Below are 18,861 nucleotides of genomic sequence, written 5' to 3'. Positions count from 1 at the left end.
TTCCGATTAAACGGTCGAGAGGTAAGTCACAGCTATTAAAATATTTCTGGCGAAGACTATTAAAACATTGACACTCAATTAAAATATGACGAACAGATCAACAAACATTACAATTAAAACAAACAGGCTCATTTTCAGCTTTAAGAAGATAGCTATGTGTGACTCTGGTATGACCAATTCTGAGTCGACTCAAAAGAACGTCCTCTTTACGATTTCCAGCAAAATCCCAATGCTCAATTCTAGGTTTGATGTTTCTCAACTTGTTGTGATGCTGAACATCCCAAATTTGCTGCCATTTTTTTCGTATCTTTCCCTTGATGACACAGCAGCTGTCTCTAAAAGGGATAAGGCGACTGGACAGTTCGACAGCAGATTTTGCCGCGATGTCTGCAAGCTCGTTTCCCTTTATTCCCGTATGCCCGGGAACCCAGCAGTACAGGATTTCATATCCTCGTATCATTAAATTTCTATGAATTTTGAGAACATCCACTACCACAGGATTCTGAGCGTTGGGAAAAGCTTCCAAGGATTTAAGAGCACTATACGAGTCTGTGTAAACTATGAACTTTTTGTGGCAGAGCTTTGAGATGTACAAAAGAGCATAATATATTGCAGTTAGTTCAGATGTTAGGACAGAGAAAGCATGGTGCAGGCATCTGCCCTCTATGTAATTTTCAAATACAAAAGCCATCCCGACATGATCATTTTACTTTGATCCATCTGTGTATATCGGATAATAACTGCTCTATTTGTGCCTGTGCTCAGCGAAAATTTGTCTGTAAACGATCTCGTTAGTGCTCGCCTTTACGTGATGTTTAAAAACATCAAGAAGCTGGATCCGTGAATTTTCCCAAGGTGGAATTTCAAAATTCTGTACTGCTTCGGGGTGCATATCAGAGAGGGAGAGTTCCTCAATGACAGGGCGAACTCTTAAAGGGAAAGTAGGAACACAGGATGGACGTGTTTCAAATAATGTGTTACACTCATTATCAAGTAAGCACAGCTTATTGGGATGTTCAGGTTGTGATAGAGTATTAAAATATTGCAAAAGGGACAATTGCTCACGCCTCAGATAAAGTGATGGTTCGTTACAGTCAACATATAGGCTCTGCACAGGAGAAGTCCTGAAAGCTCCTGAACAAATCCGCAGACCTTGATGGTGAACAGGATCCAGTTTTAACAAAACAGATGACCGAGCGGATCCATAAACAACTGAGCCATAGTCCAGTTTAGAGCGGATAAGCGCTCTGTAAATGCGAAGCATGGAACAACGCTCTGCACCCCAGGAGGTGTTCGCCAACACTTTTAAAATATTTAGTGTTTTTAGACACTTCTTTCTCAGGTTTAAAACATGAGAAAGGAAAGTCAATTTTCGGTCGAACGTCACTCCTAAAAATTTTACTTCAGGCGCAACTGGAATAATTGTACCATTCAAGTATAACTCAGGTTCAGGATGGAGACCTCGCTTCCTACAAAAGTGCGCGCAGACAGTTTTCTGTTTCGAAAATGTAAATCCCTGTTTGTCTGACCATTCTTGGATCTTAATCAGAGCCATCTGCAGTTGCCTCTCTACATATCTCATGTCTGGTCCTCGACAGCTAATCTGCAGATCATCAACATATAGAGATCCCAAGATGGTGGGAGGAAGTTCTTTTAGTACAGAATTTATTTTTAAACTAAACAGGGTTACACTGAGCACACAGCCTTGAGGCACACCCTCTTCCAGTTCAAAAACATCCGAAAAAACAGAGCCAACTCTTACTTGAAAAGTTCTAGTGTTCAAGAAATTTTGAATGAAAATTGGTAGGTTGCCGCACAAGCCACTCTCGTGAAGATCCCGGAGTATACCGTATCTCCATGCCTTATCATAAGCTTTTTCAATGTCGAAGAATATCGAGACAAGGTGGCTTCTTCTTACAAATGCTTTTCGAATAGATGTCTCTAAGAGGAGCATGTTATCTACAGTTGTTCTTCCCTTTCGAAAACCACTCTGATAAGGCGATATAATATCATTCTTTTCCAAGAAGTAGACTAGGCGGCTGTTTACCATCTTTTCAAACAGTTTGCAGAGGCAACTCGTAAGGGCAATTGGCCGATAGTTGGAGGGATTCCTTGGATCTTTCCCTGGCTTAGGAATAGGAATGACAACAGCTCTCCTCCATGCACTGGGAAAGGCATGCTCCTTCCACACCCTATTGTAAAGAGTGAGAAGGGCATTCAGTGACTTACAGGACAGATGCTTTAGCATTTCATAATTCACTCCATCAAGACCCGGAGAAGACCTATGTGTCTGCAATAAAGCACTCTTTAATTCAAGCATAGTAAAGTCTCTATTGTAAGGCTCAGATTTGGAAGAGTTGAATGCGATGGGATTTATTTCAGAGTGCTGCTTCATAGAAAGAAATGCAGGTGTATAGTTTCTGCTGGAAGAAACGGAAGCAAATGTCTCACCAATAGTATTCGCAATTTCTTCTATGGAGCTAATCACTCGGCCATCTTTTTCCAAAAAGGAAAGTGAGTGGTCTTTATATATGCCGCATGCTTTTTGAACTCTTTCCCAAACCCGCTTGCTAGGCGTGGAGGATGTTATTGACGACACATATGAAATCCAGGAATCCCTCTGGCTCTGCCTTCTTACTTTTCGTGCATTTGCTTTGGCTCTTTTAAAGGCTATGAGGTTTCGCAGAGTAGGATATCTACGAAAAATACCCCATGCTTTTTTCTGTTTTTTCAGTGCTTCATGACAGTCGCGATTCCACCATGGTTTTGAATATTTTAGTAGTTTTCCTGATGTTCTAGGAATCGAAAGCATAGCTGCCTGAATAATAGTATTAGTAACAGCTTCAACTGCGTCATCGATATGCGCATCTTCTACCATTTCATCTGTGAGGTCTGCAGTGGAAGAGAAGAGTTCCCAGTCTGCCCTGTCCAGTATGAATCGAGGGGATCTCGACATGGGGTTTGCTCCTCTTCGTGCAAGAGACACAAGAATGGGATAATGATCACTGTTGTAAAGATCTTTACCCACATTAAAAGTGCAAAAAGGCAATAGAGATGGTGAACAGATGGCAAGGTCGAGAGCATGGAATGTTTTTGAAGGCTCATGGAAGTAAGTATCTTGCCCATTATTGAGGAGACAAAGGCTATGATCTTCGATCATCTGCTCAATTTGTCTTCCTCGGCAATTAGTATCCTTACTACCCCAGAGCGGACTATGGCCGTTAAAATCTCCTATTATGATGAAAGGCTCAGGCAGCTGCTCTAAAAGACCGTTTAAATCTTGCTGATCAATATGCTCATTTGGAGGCAAATACAGAGAAACGACTGTAACAACAAAATCAAAATTTGTTTGAGTAGCGACAACTTGGAGGGATGTCGTCAAAGAAAGCACATTTGAGGGATAATCCAGTGAGGTGAGGAGACCTACACCTCCACTGGCACGCTCACCTGCAAGGTTATCTTTCCTGACGAAGGAAAACCTCCGAAGTTTTGCCTGTTGTTCTGGTTTTAGATTTGTTTCCTGTACTGCGAAGCATACGGGATGATAAGCATTAATTATGGCTTTGATGTCAAGCAAATTTCGGTGGAAACCGCGACAGTTCCATGAGACGAGGGTGGCCATTATGTCTGGTTTTTGTTCTTTCTGTGTTCTTGTTTGGTTTTTCGTGGAAGTAGATGCCTGGGAAATTCTAGACCCTCCTCTACTTCCATAGTGTCTGAATCCGCAGATTCAGAAATCATTTCGTCAAAAGAGCTATTGCTGGGACTTCTATTTTTATTAATTATTTTGTGACTTTCAATTTTAGGTTTACTTTGAATGACTGTTTCTTTTTTTTGTATTAAATGAGTTGCATTTTCCGTTTTCTTAGTGGATGTGGTTGGTTGGGTTTTATTTGGTTTAGTCTGCGTGCCTATTGATGTTTGGGTGGCAATGCTACGTGTTGTTTTAACTGCACTGGCATAAGATTTGTTTGATTGGAGCTGTGTGCTTTGAACTAGTTTTCTGGCTTCAGCATACGAGATGTTCCTGGTAACTTTAAGAGTCTGTACTTCTTTTCCGCATTTCCATTTTGGGCAGAGGCGTGAAAATGCTGAGTGCTGACCCTTGCAATTTATACACGAAGGCGCAGCGGTACAATTTTCCGAATCGTGGCCAATCTGTGAGCATCGGGCGCATGTGAGGCTGCCACGACAAGACGTCTTAGAATGGCCGAAATGCTGGCAATGGAAGCATCGCATAGGGTTGGGAATATAAGGTCTTACAGGACAATTTAAATATCCGGCCTTAATATTCTTAGGCAGATCAGGCGTGTTGAAGGTAAGGATCACGTGTTTCGTATCGATCAACTTACCTTCCTTACGCATCTTGATCCGCCTAGCACCGCAGACATTTTGGTCGGATAGCTCCGAAGCGATCTCTTCTTCAGGAACGTACAGAAGGTCGAATTCCGATATTACGCCACGACAATAATTCAGTGTCTTATGTGCTGTTACAGTGACATTCGCTTGCCCAAGTTTAGTAATCTGAAGTAAAGAAGCAGACTGGGTGGCTGAGTTTGTATCAATAAGCAAGTCTCCGGAGCGGAGACGCTTTATGTTTCTCGGCTCACCAATACAAGACTGGATGTATGTATTTATTACGAAAGGAGACATCTTATGCATTTCGCCAGAAGGACTAGAGATGACTAGGAAACGGGGACTATTGTGATGATTTTTTTTATTTGCATCTGTCCGTAATTTTTTTGCAGAATTTTCAGAACTAGGTTGAGTGACAGGTTGAGTGACTGGTTTAGTAGTAGACGTTTCAGAGCTAGGTTGAATGATTGGTTTATTAGTAGATGGTTCAGAGCTAGGTTGAGTGACTGGTTTAGCAGTATACGTTTCAGAACTAGGTTGAGTGACTGGTTTAGCTGTAGACGTTTCAGAACTAGTTTGAATGACTGGAGTTACCTCGAAATCTTTAATTAAGTAGATATGAGAAGAAGCCATAGTGAAAGAATAAAGATTCGGGTCCGACGGACCCGCCCACCACGGAGCCCAACAAGGGAACACAGATTCCTGTGTTAGGGCTAGCCGGACCTATACGCAAACTGAAGCCCCACAGTCGGCTTTCCCGAAAGCAGGTACTTCCGAGAGCTTGACCCCAAGCCACTGACACAAGGACTAGTGACCAGCCGATTGACACCCGTGAGGACGACTAAGGTGCCTCCCGTTTAGCTGAAGCAGAGGCCAAAGTAGTGTGTTGGGGACAGTACCTCGCCCCTCAACTACCAGGACCCTCCTTTCCAGCGACACGGGTCTCCACGCACGGCAAACACGTGGGCAGTTTTCTCGCCACTCGAAGACTAGAGACAAGGGCTGTTCCAGTCTCTCGTGACGAGCCCCAAACTCCGTAGAGAGAAACCACGAAGGAGAAGAGAAGGGAAAAAGTTCCAGCAAAGAGGAGAGGAGACAGAAAAGAGGATAGATCACTGGGGCTCCAGGATCGTGACACCCGTCTCATCAAGAAGATGATCCCCTGAAGGGCTAGGGTACCTCGGAATTGCCACAATAGTACTCACAGAAGTGAGCCCCCTGAGGGGCTAAATGGTGCAATTATTCCAGTTGCGCCCGAAGTAAAATTTTTAGGAGTGACGTTCGACCAGAAATTGACTTTACTTTCTCATGTTTTAAACCTGAGAAAGAAGTGTCTCAAAACACTAAATATTTTAAAAGTGTTGGCGAACACCTCCTGGGGTGCAGAGCGTTGCTCCATGCTTTGCATTTACAGAGCGCTTATCCGCTCTAGACTGGACTATGGCTCAGCTGTTTATGGATCCGCTCGCTCATCTGTTTTGTTAAAACTGGATCCTGTTCACCATCAGGGTTTGCGGATTTGTTCAGGAGCTTTCAGGACTTCTCCTGTACACAGCCTATATGTTGACTCTAACGAACCATCACTTTATCTGAGGCGTGAGCAATTGTCCCTCTTGCAATATTTTAATATTCTATCCCAACCTGAACATCCCAATAAGCTGTGCTTACTCGATGATGCGTGTAACGTTTTATTTGAAACGCGTCCATCCTGCGTTCCTACCTTTCCTTTAAGAGTTCGCCCTGTCATTGAGGAACATTCCCTCTCTGATATGCGCCCCCAAGCAGTACAGAATTTTGAAATTCCACCTTGGGAAAATTCACGGATTCAGCTCCTTGATGTTTTCAAACATCACGTGAAGGCGAGCACTAACGAGATCGTTTACAGAGAACTCTTCGCTGAGCACAGGCACAGATATAGCAGTTATTATCCGATATACACAGACGGGTCAAAGTCAAATGATCATGTCGGGATGGCTTTTGTATTTGAAGATTACATTGAGGGCAGATGCCTACACCATGCTTGCTCAGTCCTAACATCTGAACTAACTGCAATATATTATGCGCTTTTGTACATCTCGAAGCTCTGCCACAAGAAGTTCATAGTTTATACAGACTCGTATAGTGCTCTTAAATCTTTGGAAGCTTTTCCCAACACTCAGAATCCTGTGGTAGTAGACGTCCTGAAAATTCATATAAATTTAACGATTCGCGGATATGAAGTCCTGTACTGCTGGTTTCCTGGACATGCTGGAATAAAGGGAAATGAGCTTGCAGATATTGCAGCCAAATCTGCTGATGAACTGACTAGTCGCCTTATCCCTTTTAGAGATATCTGCTGTGTCATCAAGAGAAAAGTCCGGAAAAAATGGCAGCAAATTTGGGATGTTCAGCTTCAAAACAAGTTAAGACATGTAAAACCTAGAATTGAGCATTGGGAATCAACCAAAAATCGTAAGGAGTAAGTTCTTTTGACTCGCCTCAGAATTGGTCATAACAATATAATCATAACAATAGTCCCCGTTTCCTAGTCATCTCTAGTCCTTCTGGCGAAATGCATAAGATGTCTCCTTTCGTAATAAACAAATATATCCTAACTTGTATTGGTGAGCCGAGAAATATAAAGCGTCTCCGCTTCGGAGACTTGCTTATTGATACAAACTCAGCCACCCAGTCTGCTTCTTAACTTCAGATAACTAAACTTGGGCAAGCGAATGTCACTGTAACACCACATAAGTAACTCAACTTGTCGGGGTGTACTCTCAGAATTCGACCTTCTGTATGTTTCTGAAGAAGAGATCGCTTCTGAGCTATACGAACAAAATGTCTGCGGTGTAAGGCGGATCAAGATGCGTAAGGAAGGTAAGTTGATAGACACGAAACACGTGATCCTTACCTTCAACACGCCTGATCTGCCTAAGAATATTAAGGCCGGATATCTATATATTCCTGTAAGATCTTATATTCCAAACCCTATGCGATGTTTCCAATGCCTGCGTTTCGGCCATTCTAAGACGTCTTCTCGTGGCAACCTCACATGCGCCCTATGCTCACAGATTGGCCATGATTCTGTAAATTGTACCGCTGCGCCTTTTTGTATAAATTGCAAGGGTGAGCACCCAGCATTTTCACGCCTCTGCTCAAAATGGAAATTGGAAAAAGAAGTGCAGACTGCAAAGGTTACGAGGAACATGTCATATGCCGAAGCCAGAGCACACAGCTTCGACCAAATACATCATACGCCAGTGCTGTAAAATCATCTCGTACAGTCGCCACCCAAACATCAATAGTCACACAGACCCTACCAAATAAACCCCAACCGTCTACATCCAACAAGAAAAAAGAAAATGCGACCCATATAGTACAAAAGAAAGAAACAGTTATTCAAAGTAAGCCCAAAACTACTACACATAAAATATCCAATAAAAATAGAAATCGCAGCAATAGCTCTCTTGATGAGATGATTTCTGAATCTGCAGATTCAGACTTTATGGAAGTAGAAGAGGGTCTAGAAGTTCCCAGGCATCTACTTCCACTAAAAACAAAAGAACAGCACAGAAAAAAACAAAAACCATTCATAATGGCCACCCTCATGGAAGTAGAAGAGGGTCTAGAAGTTCCCAGGCATCTACTTCCACGAAAAACAAAAGAACAGCACAGAAAAAACAAAAACCATTCATAATGGCCACCCTTATGCCATGGAACTGTCGCGGTTTCCACCGAAATTTGCTTTACATCAAAGCCATAATTAATGCTTATCATCCTGTATGCTTCGCAATACAGGAAACAAATCTAAAACCAGAACAACAGGCAAAACTTCGGAGGTTTTCTTTCGTCAGGAAAGATAACATTGCAGGTGAGCGTGCCAGTGGAGGTGTAGGTCTCCTCACCTCACTGGATTATCCCTCAAATGTGCTTTCTTTGACGACATCCCTCCAAGTTGTCGCTACTCAAACAAATTTTGATATTGGTGTTACAGTCGTTTCTCTGTATTTGCCTCCAAATGAGCATATTCATCAGCAAGATTTAAATGGTCTTTTAGAGCAGCTGCTAGAGCCTTTCATCATAATAGGAGATTTTAACGGCCATAGTCCGCTCTGGGGTAGTAAAGATACAAATTGCCGAGGAAGATAAATTGAGCAGATGATCGAAGATCATAGCCTTTGTCTCCTAAATAATAAGCAGGATACGTACTTCCATGAGCCTTCAAGGACATTCCACGCTCTCGACCTTCCCATCTGTAACCACCTCTGTTGCCATTTTTCACTTTTAGTGTCGGAAATGACCTGTACAACAGCGATCATTATCCCATTTTTGTATCTCTTGCACGAAGAGGAGCAAACCCCATGTCGAGACTCCCTCGGTTTATACTGGACAGGGCAGACTGGGAACTCTTCTGTTCCATTGCAGAGCTGACAGATGAAATGGTAGAAGATGTGCATATCGATGACGCTGTGGAAGCTGTTACTAATACTATTATTCAGGCAGCTATGCTTTCGATTCCTAGAACATCAGGAAAAATGCTTAAATATACGAAACCATGGTGGAATCGCGACTGTCATGAAGCACTGAAAAAACAGAGAAAAGCATGGGGTATTTTTCGTAGATATCCTACTCTGCAAAACCTCATAGCCTTTAAAAGAGCCAAGGCAAATGCACGAAAAGTAAAAAGGCAGAGCCAGAGGGATTCCTGGATTTCATATGTGTCCTCAATAACATCCTCTACGCCTAGTAAGCGGGTTTGGGAAAGAGTTCGAAAAGCATGCGGAATGTATAAAGACCACTCACTTTCCTTTCTGGAAAAAGATGGCCGAGTGATTAGCTCCATAGAAGAAATTGCAAATACTATTGGTGAGACATTTGCTGCCGTTTCTTCAAGCAGAAACTATTCACCTGCATTTCTCTCAATCAAGCAACACTCTGAAATAAATCCCATCGCATTCAACTCTTCCAAATCTGAGCCGTACAATAGAGACTTTACTATGGTTGAATTAAGGAGAGCTTTGTTGCAGACACATAGGTCTTGTCCTGGTCTAGATGGCGTGTATTATGAAATGCTAAAGCATCTGTCCTATAAGTCACTGAGTGCCCTTCTCACACTTCACAATAGAGTGTGGAAGGAGCGTACATTTCCAAGTGCATGGAGGAGAGCTGTTGTCATTCCTATTGCGAAGCCAGGGAAAGACCCGAGGAATCCCTCGAACTATCGGCCAATTGCCCTTACCAGTTGTGTTTGCAAACTGTTTGAAAAGATGGTAAACAGTCGCCTAGTCTACCTCTTGGAAAAGAATAATATTATATCGCCTTATCAGAGCGGTTTTCGAAAGGGGAGAACGACCGTAGACAATATGCTTCTATCAGAGACATCTATTCGAAAAGCCTTTGTCAGAAGAAGTCACCTTGTCTCAATATTCTTCGACATTGAGAAAGCTTATGATAAGGCATGGAGATACTATATACTCCGGGATCTTCACGAGAGTGGCTTGCGCGGCAACCTACCAATTTTCATACAGAATTTCTTGAACGCTAGAGTTTTTAAAGTAAGGATTGGCTCTGTTTTTTCGGATGTTTTTCAACAGGAAGAGAGTGTGCCTCAAGGCTGTGTGCTTAGTGTAACGCTGTTCAGTTTAAAAATAAATTCTGTATTAAAAGAACTTCCTCATACCATCTTGGGATCACTATATGTAGATGATTTACAGATTAGCTGTCGAGGAGCAGACATGAGATACATAGAGAGGCAATTGCAGATGGCTCTGAATAAGATCCAAGAATGGTCAGACAAACAGGGATTTACTTTTTCGAAACAGAAAACTGTGTGCGTGCACTTTTGTAGGAAGCGAGGTCTCCATCCTGAACCTGAGTTATATCTAAATGGTACAATTATTCCAGTTGCGCCCGAAGTAAAATTTTTAGGAGTGACGTTCGACCAGAAATTGACTTTACTTTCTCATGTTTTAAACCTGAGAAAGAAGTGTCTCAAAACACTAAATATTTTAAAAGTGTTGGCGAACACCTCCTGGGGTGCAGAGCGTTGCTCCATGCTTTGCATTTACAGAGCGCTTATCCGCTCTAGACTGGACTATGGCTCAGCTGTTTATGGATCCGCTCGCTCATCTGTTTTGTTAAAACTGGATCCTGTTCACCATCAGGGTTTGCGGATTTGTTCAGGAGCTTTCAGGACTTCTCCTGTACACACCCTATATGTTGACTCTAACGAACCATCACTTTATCTAAGGCGTGAGCAATTGTCCCTCTTGCAATATTTTAATATTCTATCCCAACCTGAACATCCCAATAAGCTGTGCTTACTCGATGATGCGTGTAACGTTTTATTTGAAACGCGTCCATCCTGCGTTCCTTCCTTTCCTTTAAGAGTTCGCCCTGTCATTGAGGAACATTCCCTCTCTGATATGCGCCCTCAAGCAGTACAGAATTTTGAAATTCCACCTTGGGAAAATTCACGGATTCAGCTCCTTGATGTTTTCAAACATCACGTGAAGGCGAGCACTAACGAGATCGTTTACAGAGAACTCTTCGCTGAGCACAGGCACATATATAGCAGTTATTATCCGATATACACAGACGGGTCAAAGTCAAATGATCATGTCGGGATGGCTTTTGTATTTGAAGATTACATTGAGGGCAGATGCCTACACCATGCTTGCTCAGTCCTAACATCTGAACTAACTGCAATATATTATGCGCTTTTGTACATCTCGAAGCTCTGCCACAAGAAGTTCATAGTTTATACAGACTCGTATAGTGCTCTTAAATCTTTGGAAGCTTTTCCCAACACTCAGAATCCTGTGGTAGTAGACGTCCTGAAAATTCATATAATTTTAACGATTCGCGGATATGAAGTCCTGTACTGCTGGTTTCCTGGACATGCTGGAATAAAGGGAAATGAGCTTGCAGATATTGCAGCCAAATCTGCTGATGAACTGACTAGTCGCCTTATCGCTTTTAGAGATATCTGCTGTGTCATCAAGAGAAAAGTCCGGAAAAAATGGCAGCAAATTTGGGATGTTCAGCTTCAAAACAAGTTAAGACATGTAAAACCTAGAATTGAGCATTGGGAATCAACCAAAAATCGTAAGGAGGAAGTTCTTTTGACTCGCCTCAGAATTTCTCACACTAGAGTCACACATAACTATCTTCTCAAAGCTGAAAATGAGCCTGTTTGTTTTAATTGTAATGTTTGTTTATCTGTTCGTCATATTTTAATTGAGTTTCCATGTTTTAATAGTCTTCGCCAGAAATATTTTAATAGCTGTGACTTACCTCTCGACCGTTTAATCGGAAGAGAGGTCAATTGTAATTTATTTTATTATTTGAAAGAAACTGGCTTTTATTACCTAATGTAATTTGTTTTAAAGATTGTATCTTGAATTTTAAATGTGTGGTTTTAACTTGTGTTTATATGACTTCATCCTCTGGATTTGATACATTTGTCTACTTGTTTTTATTTATTGTATTTTAATTTCATCAATTGTACTCACCTTATCATGTGTTTGGCGCACTATAATCATCTTTGGTTTTGTGCCATAATCTCTCACTCTCTCTCAAGTAAGAATTGGCTCTGTTTTTTCGGATGTTTTTCAACAAAAAGAGGGTGTGCATCAAGGCTGTGTGCTTAGTGTAACCCTGTTTAGTTTAAAAATAAACTCAGTACTGAAAGAACTTCCTTCCACCATTTCAGGATCTCTATATGTTGATGCTCTGCAGATAAGCTGTCGGGGTGCGGATATGAGACATGTAGAGAGGCAGCTCCAGATCGCTTTGACCCCTCAGGGGGCTAACTTTTGTGAGTACGGGTGTGGCAATCCCGAGGTACCCTAGCCCTTCAGGGGATCATCTTCTTGGTGAGACGGGTGTCACGATCCTGGAGCCCCAGTGATCTATCCTCTTTTCCGTCTCCTCTCCTCTTAACTGGAACTTTTTCCCTTCCCTTCTCCCTTGTGGTTTCTCTCTACGGAGTTTGGGGCTCGTCACGAGAAACTGGAACAACCCTTGCGTCCAATTTTCAAATGTCGAGAAAACTGCCCACGTGTTTGCCGTGCGTGGAGACCCGTGTCGCTGGAAAGGAGGGTCCTGGTAGTTGAGAGGCGAGGTACTGTCCCCAACACACTACTTTGGCCTCTGCTTCAGCTAAACGGGAGGCACCTTAGTCGTCCTCACGGGTGTCAATCGGCTGGTCACTAGTCCTTGTGTCAGTGGCTTGGGGTCAAGCTCTCGGGAGTACCTGCTTTCGGGAAAGCCGACTGTGGGGCTTCAGTTTGCGTATAGGTCCGGCTAGCCCTAACACAGGAATCTGTGTTCCCTTGTTGGGCTCCGTGGTGGGCGGGGCCGTCGGAACCGAATCTTTATTCTTCAACTATGGCTTCTTCTCATATCTACTTAATTAAAGATTTCGAGGTAACTCCAATCACTCAGGTCACTCCAGTCATTCAATCTAGTTCTGAAACGTCTACAGCTAAACCAGTCACTCAACCTAGTTCTGAAACATCTACTGCTAAACCAGTCACTCAACCTAGTTCTGAAACATCTACTGCTAAACCAGTCATTCAACCTATTTCTGAAACTTCTACTGCTAACCCACTCACTCAACCTAGTTCTGAAAAGTCTACTGCAAAAAAATTACGTACAGATAAAAATGAAAAAACTCATAACAATAGTCCCCGTTTCCTAGTCATCTCTAGTCCTTCTGGCGAAATGCATAAGATGTCTCCTTTCGTAATAAACAAATACATCCAGTCCTGTATTGGTGAGCCGAGAAATATAAAGCGTCTCCGCTCCGGAGACTTCCTTATTGATACAAACTCAGCCATCCAGTCTGCTTCTTTACTTCAGATAACTAAACTTGTACAAGCGAATGTCAATGTAACACCACATAAGTCACTGAACTATTGTCGGGGTGTAATCTCAGAATTCGACCTTCTGTATGTTTCTGAAGAAGAGATCGCTTCTGAGTTATCCGAACAAAATGTCTGCGGTGTAAGGCGGATCAAGATGCATAAAGAAGGTAAGTTGATAGACACGAAACACGTGATCCTTACCTTCAACACGCCTGATCTGCCTAAGAATATTAAGGCAGGATATCTAAATATTCCTGTAAGACCTTATATTCCAAACCCTATGCGATGTTTCCAATGCCAGCGTTTCGGCCATTCTAAGACGTCTTGTCGTGGCAGCCTCACATGCGCCCGATGCTCACAGATTGGCCACGATTCCGAAAATTGTACCGCTGCGCCTTCGTGTATAAATTGCAAGGGTGAGCACCCAGCAGTTTCACGCCTGTGCCCAAAATGGAAATCCGAAAAAGAAGTACAGGCTCTTAAAGTTACCAGGAACATCTCGTATGCTGAAGCCAGAATACTAGTTCAAAGCACACAGCTCCAATCAAACAAATCTTATGCCAGTGCAGTTAAAACAACACGTAGCATTGCCACCCAAACATCAATAGGCACGCAGACTAAACCAAATAAAACCCAACCGACTACATCCACCAAGAAAACAGAAAACTCAACTCATTTAATACAAAATAAAGAAACAGTCATTCAAAGTAAACCCAAAACTGCCACTAAAAAAGTATCAAATAAAAATAGAAGTTCCTGCAATAGCTCTTTTGACGAAATGATTTCTGAATCTGCGGATTCAGACACTATGGAAGTAGAGGAGGGTCTAGAATTTCCCAGGCATCTACTTCCACGAAAAACCAAACAAGAGCACAGAAAGAACAAAAACCAGACATAATGGCCACCCTCGTCTCATGGAACTGTCGCGGTTTCCACCGAAATTTGCTCGACATCAAAGCCATTATTAATGCTTATCATCCTTTATGCTTCGCAGTACAGGAAACAAATCTAAAACCAGAACAACAGGCAAAACTTCGGACGTTTTCCTTCGTCAGGAAAGATAACCTTGCAGGTGAACGTGCCAGTGGAGGTGTAGGTCTCCTCACCTCACTGGATTATCCCTCAAATGTGCTTTCTTTGACGACATCCCTCCAAGTTGTCGCTACTCAAACAAATTTTGATATTGTTGTTACAGTCGTTTCTCTGTATTTGCCTCCAAATGAGCATATTGATCAGCAAGATTTAAATGGTCTTCTAGAGCAGCTGCCTGAGCCTTTCATCATAATAGGCGATTTTAACGGCCATAGTCCGCTCTGGGGTAGTAAAGATACAAATTGCCGAGGAAGACAAATTGAGCAGATGATCGAAGTTCATAGCCTTTGTCTTCTGAATAATGGGCAGGATACGTACTTCCATGAGCTTTCAAGGACATTCCACGCTCTTGACCTTGCCATCTCTTCACAATCTCTGTTGCCATTTTGCACTTTTAGTGTCGGAAATGACCTGTACAACAGCGATCATTATCCCATTTTTGTATCTCTTGCACGAAGAGGAGCAAACCCCATGTCGAGACTCCCTCGGTTTATACTGGACAGGGCAGACTGGGAACTCTTCTCTTCCATTGCAGAGCTCAGAGATCAAATAGTAGAAGATCGGCATATCGATGACGCTGTGGAAGCTGTTACTAATACTATTATTCTGGCAGCTATGCTTTCGATTCCTAGAACATCAGGAAAAATGCTTAAATATACGAAACCATGGTGGAATCGCGACTGTCATGAAGCACTGAAAAAACAGAAAAAAGCATAGGGTATTTTTCGTAGATATCCTACTCTGCGAAACGTCATAGCCTTTAAAAGAGCCAAAGCAAATGCACGAAAAGTAAGAAGGCAGAGCCAGAGGGATTCCTGGATTTCATATGTGTCCTCAATAACATCCTCTACGCCTAGTAAGCGGATTTGGGAAAGAGTTCGAAAAGCATGCGGAATGTATAAAGACCACTCACTTTCCTTTCTGGAAAAAGATGGCCGAGTGATTAGCTCCATAGAAGAAATTGCAAATACTATTGGTGAGACATTTGCTGCCGTTTCTTCAAGCAGAAACTATTCACCTGCATTTCTCTCTATCAAGCAACACTCTGAAATAAATCACATCGCATTCAACTCTTCCAAATCTGAGCCGTACAATAGAGACTTTACTATGGTTGAATTAAAGAGAGCTTTGTTGCAGACACATAGGTCTTGTCCTGGTCTAGATGGCGTGTATTATGAAATGCTAAAGCATCTGTCCTATAAGTCACTGAGTGCCCTTCTCACACTTTACAATAGAGTGTGGAAGGAGCGTACATTTCCCAGTGCATGGAGGAGAGCTGTTGTCATTCCTATTGCGAAGCCAGGGAAAGACCCGAGGAATCCGTCGAACTATCGGCCAATTGCCCTTACCAGCTGTGTTTGCAAACTGTTTGAAAAGATGGTAAACAGCCGCCTAGTCTACTTCTTGCAAAAGAATAATATTATATCACCTTATCAAAGTGGCTTTCGAAAGGGGAGAACGACCGTAGACAATATGCTTCTATTAGAGACATCTATTCGAAAAGCCTTTGTCAAAAGAAGTCACCTTGTCTCAATATTCTTCGACATTGAGAAAGCTTATGATAAGGCATGGAGATACTATATACTCCGGGATCTTCACGAGAGTGGCTTGCGCGGCAACCTACCAATTTTCATACAGAATTTCTTGAACGCTAGAACTTTTCAAGTAAGGATTGGCTCTGTTTTTTCGGATGTTTTTCAACAGGAAGAGAGTGTGCCTCAAGGCTGTGTGCTTAGTGTAACGCTGTTCAGTTTAAAAATAAATTCTGTATTAAAAGAACTTCCTCATACCATCTTGGGATCACTATATGTAGATGATTTACAGATTAGCTGTCGAGGAGCAGACATGAGATACATAGAGAGGCAATTGCAGATGGCTCTGAATAAGATCCAAGAATGGTCAGACAAACAGGGATTTACTTTTTCGAAACAGAAAACTGTGTGCGTGCACTTTTGTAGGAAGCGAGGTATCCATCCTGAACCTGAGTTATATCTAAATGGTACAATTATTCCACTTGCGCCCGAAGTAAAATTTTTAGGAGTTACGTTCGACCAGAAATTGACTTTCCTTTCTCATGTTTTAAACCTGAGAAAGAAGTGTCTCAAAACACTAAATATTTTAAAAGTGTTGGCGAACACCTCCTGGGGTGCAGAGCGTTGCTCCATGCTTCGCATTTACAGAGCGCTTATCCGCCTATGGCTCAGCTGTTTATGGATCCGCTTGCTCATCTGTTTTGTTAAAACTGGATCCTGTTCACCATCAGGGTTTGCGGATTTATTCAGGAGCTTTCAGGACTTCTCCTGTACACACACAGCCTATATGTTGACTCTAACGAACCATCACTTTATCTGAGGCGTGAGCAATTGTCCCTTTTACAATATTTTAACCCAACCTGAACATCCCAATAAGCTGTGCTTACTCGATAATGAGTGTAACACATTATATGAAACACGTCCATCCTGTGTTCCTACTTTTCCTTTAAGAGTTCGCCCTGTCATTGAGGAACTTTCCCTCTCTGATATGTGCCCTCAAGCAGTACAGAATTTTGAAATTCCACCTTGGGAAAATTCACGGATTCAGCTCCTTGAGTTTTTCAAACATCACGTGAAGGCGAGCACTAACGAGATCGTTTACAGAGAACTCTTCGCTGAGCACAGGCACAGATATAGCAGTTATTATCCGATATACACAGACGGGTCAAAGTCAAATGATCATGTCGGGATGGCTTTTGTATTTGAAGATTACATTGAGGGCAGATGCCTACACCATGCTTGCTCAGTCCTAACATCTGAACTAACTGCAATATATTATGCGCTTTTGTACATCTCGAAGCTCTGCCACAAGAAGTTCATAGTTTATACAGACTCGTATAGTGCTCTTAAATCTTTGGAAGCTTTTCCCAACACTCAGAATCCTGTGGTAGTAGATGTCCTGAAAATTCATATAAATTTAACGATTCGCGGATATGAAGTCCTGTACTGCTGGGTTCCTGGACATGCTGGAATAAAGGGAAGTGAGCTTGCAGATATTGCAGCCAAATCTGCTGATGAACTGACTAGTCGCCTTATCCCTTTTAGAGATATCTGCTGTGTCATCAAGGGAAAAGTCCGGAAAAAATGGCAGCAATTTTGGGATGTTCAGCTTCAAAACAAGTTAAGACATGTAAAACCTAGAATTGAGCATTGGGAATCAACCAAAAATCGTAAGGAGGAAGTTCTTTTGACTCGCCTCAGAATTGGTCACACTAGAGTCACACATAACTATCTTCTCAAAGCTGAAAATGAGCCTGTTTGTTTTAATTGTAATGTTTGTTTATCTGTTCGTCATATTTTAATTGAGTGTCCATGTTTTAATTGTCTTCGCCAGACTTACCTCTCGACCGTTTAATCGGAAGAGACCCCACTCACTCACTAAATTAAGCATTTCTAACATAAATTTACATTGAAAATAAAAAAAAATGCTCTTACCTGTGGAAAACGCGAGTGTTGCGTTTGCGCAACTTCAGCGGAATAAGATTACGGATGTTTAGTGCCTAGGATTGTACTCGTGCGATGGTACCTTTGAGTGGATTACTTTTTAGCTGGATAACGTTTATAAATCTATAAATCCCTTAATTGTAATTAACTTAATATTAAAATATACATTATATTTTTTTGAGAAATACAGATTACTTTATTTGAAAGCTTCAAGCATGAAAAGCTCCATTACAATCATGATGTAAAACTACATTACATACTTTGCATCTATAAACAGTCTGGCTATGGCATTCTTTACAACGAAGTCTTTTGTTATAATCGGACTTTGCGATTAAAAATTCTACTATCTCCATGCAATGGATTTTGAATGCTGAATTTACTAGGTCTTCCTGTTGCTGATCTACTTCTGGCTAATTCTACACTCTTAATAGGAGTTTGCAAAAGGAATAATGGAATCTCGCGTCTGAAATCTAAAAGACACTTTTTGTTTCCAGTAGTAGAAAGTCGTGATATTTAGTAAGTTTAGATACGGTCTCACCTTATATAATTTATCAATTCCTGTACTGCAAACGTGATATCGATTCTCGTACAATAGGAACAGAAATGTCCTTATCAAGTGACCAATAAATTTCTTCTTGAGGTAAAGAATGATATCCCGTAAGCAATAATATTCCAATAAATCTTTCCATATAGGCTTCAGATGCAATCAATTCTGGGAGTGTTTTTTTTTTTTTTTTTTTTTTTTTTTCTGAGCATATATATTTGCCTGTTCAATGAGAAGAGAGTAAAAGTCTATACCACAAAGAAAATTGAAAATCTCTCCAGTAGTTTTACCTTGTATTTTATCTTTTAAAGCTTCTCTTCTATCTCTTTATTTTCTTCCTGAGACATAACTGACGGTTCCTTTTTTATCCATTTCAAGTCTTCAGCTTTTTAAAGATTTTCTTATGACTACCACTGCTTTTAGAAGTATAGAAGGCTGAAACTTACTTCTTAGGTGAATTTCAACTTCCCCAGCAATATCATTTGGTAAAATATCAGTATTTAAAACATTGTTATTCCCTTCTTCTTTATCAGTAGCTTCT

This window comes from Stegodyphus dumicola, chromosome 7 (genome assembly GCF_044657685.1).
Source record: "Stegodyphus dumicola isolate Sdum_Otavi_A_Nest chromosome 7, ASM4465768v1".
Classification (NCBI taxonomy): Eukaryota; Metazoa; Arthropoda; class Arachnida; order Araneae; family Eresidae; genus Stegodyphus; species Stegodyphus dumicola.
Note: the sequence above shows the minus strand (reverse complement) of the source record.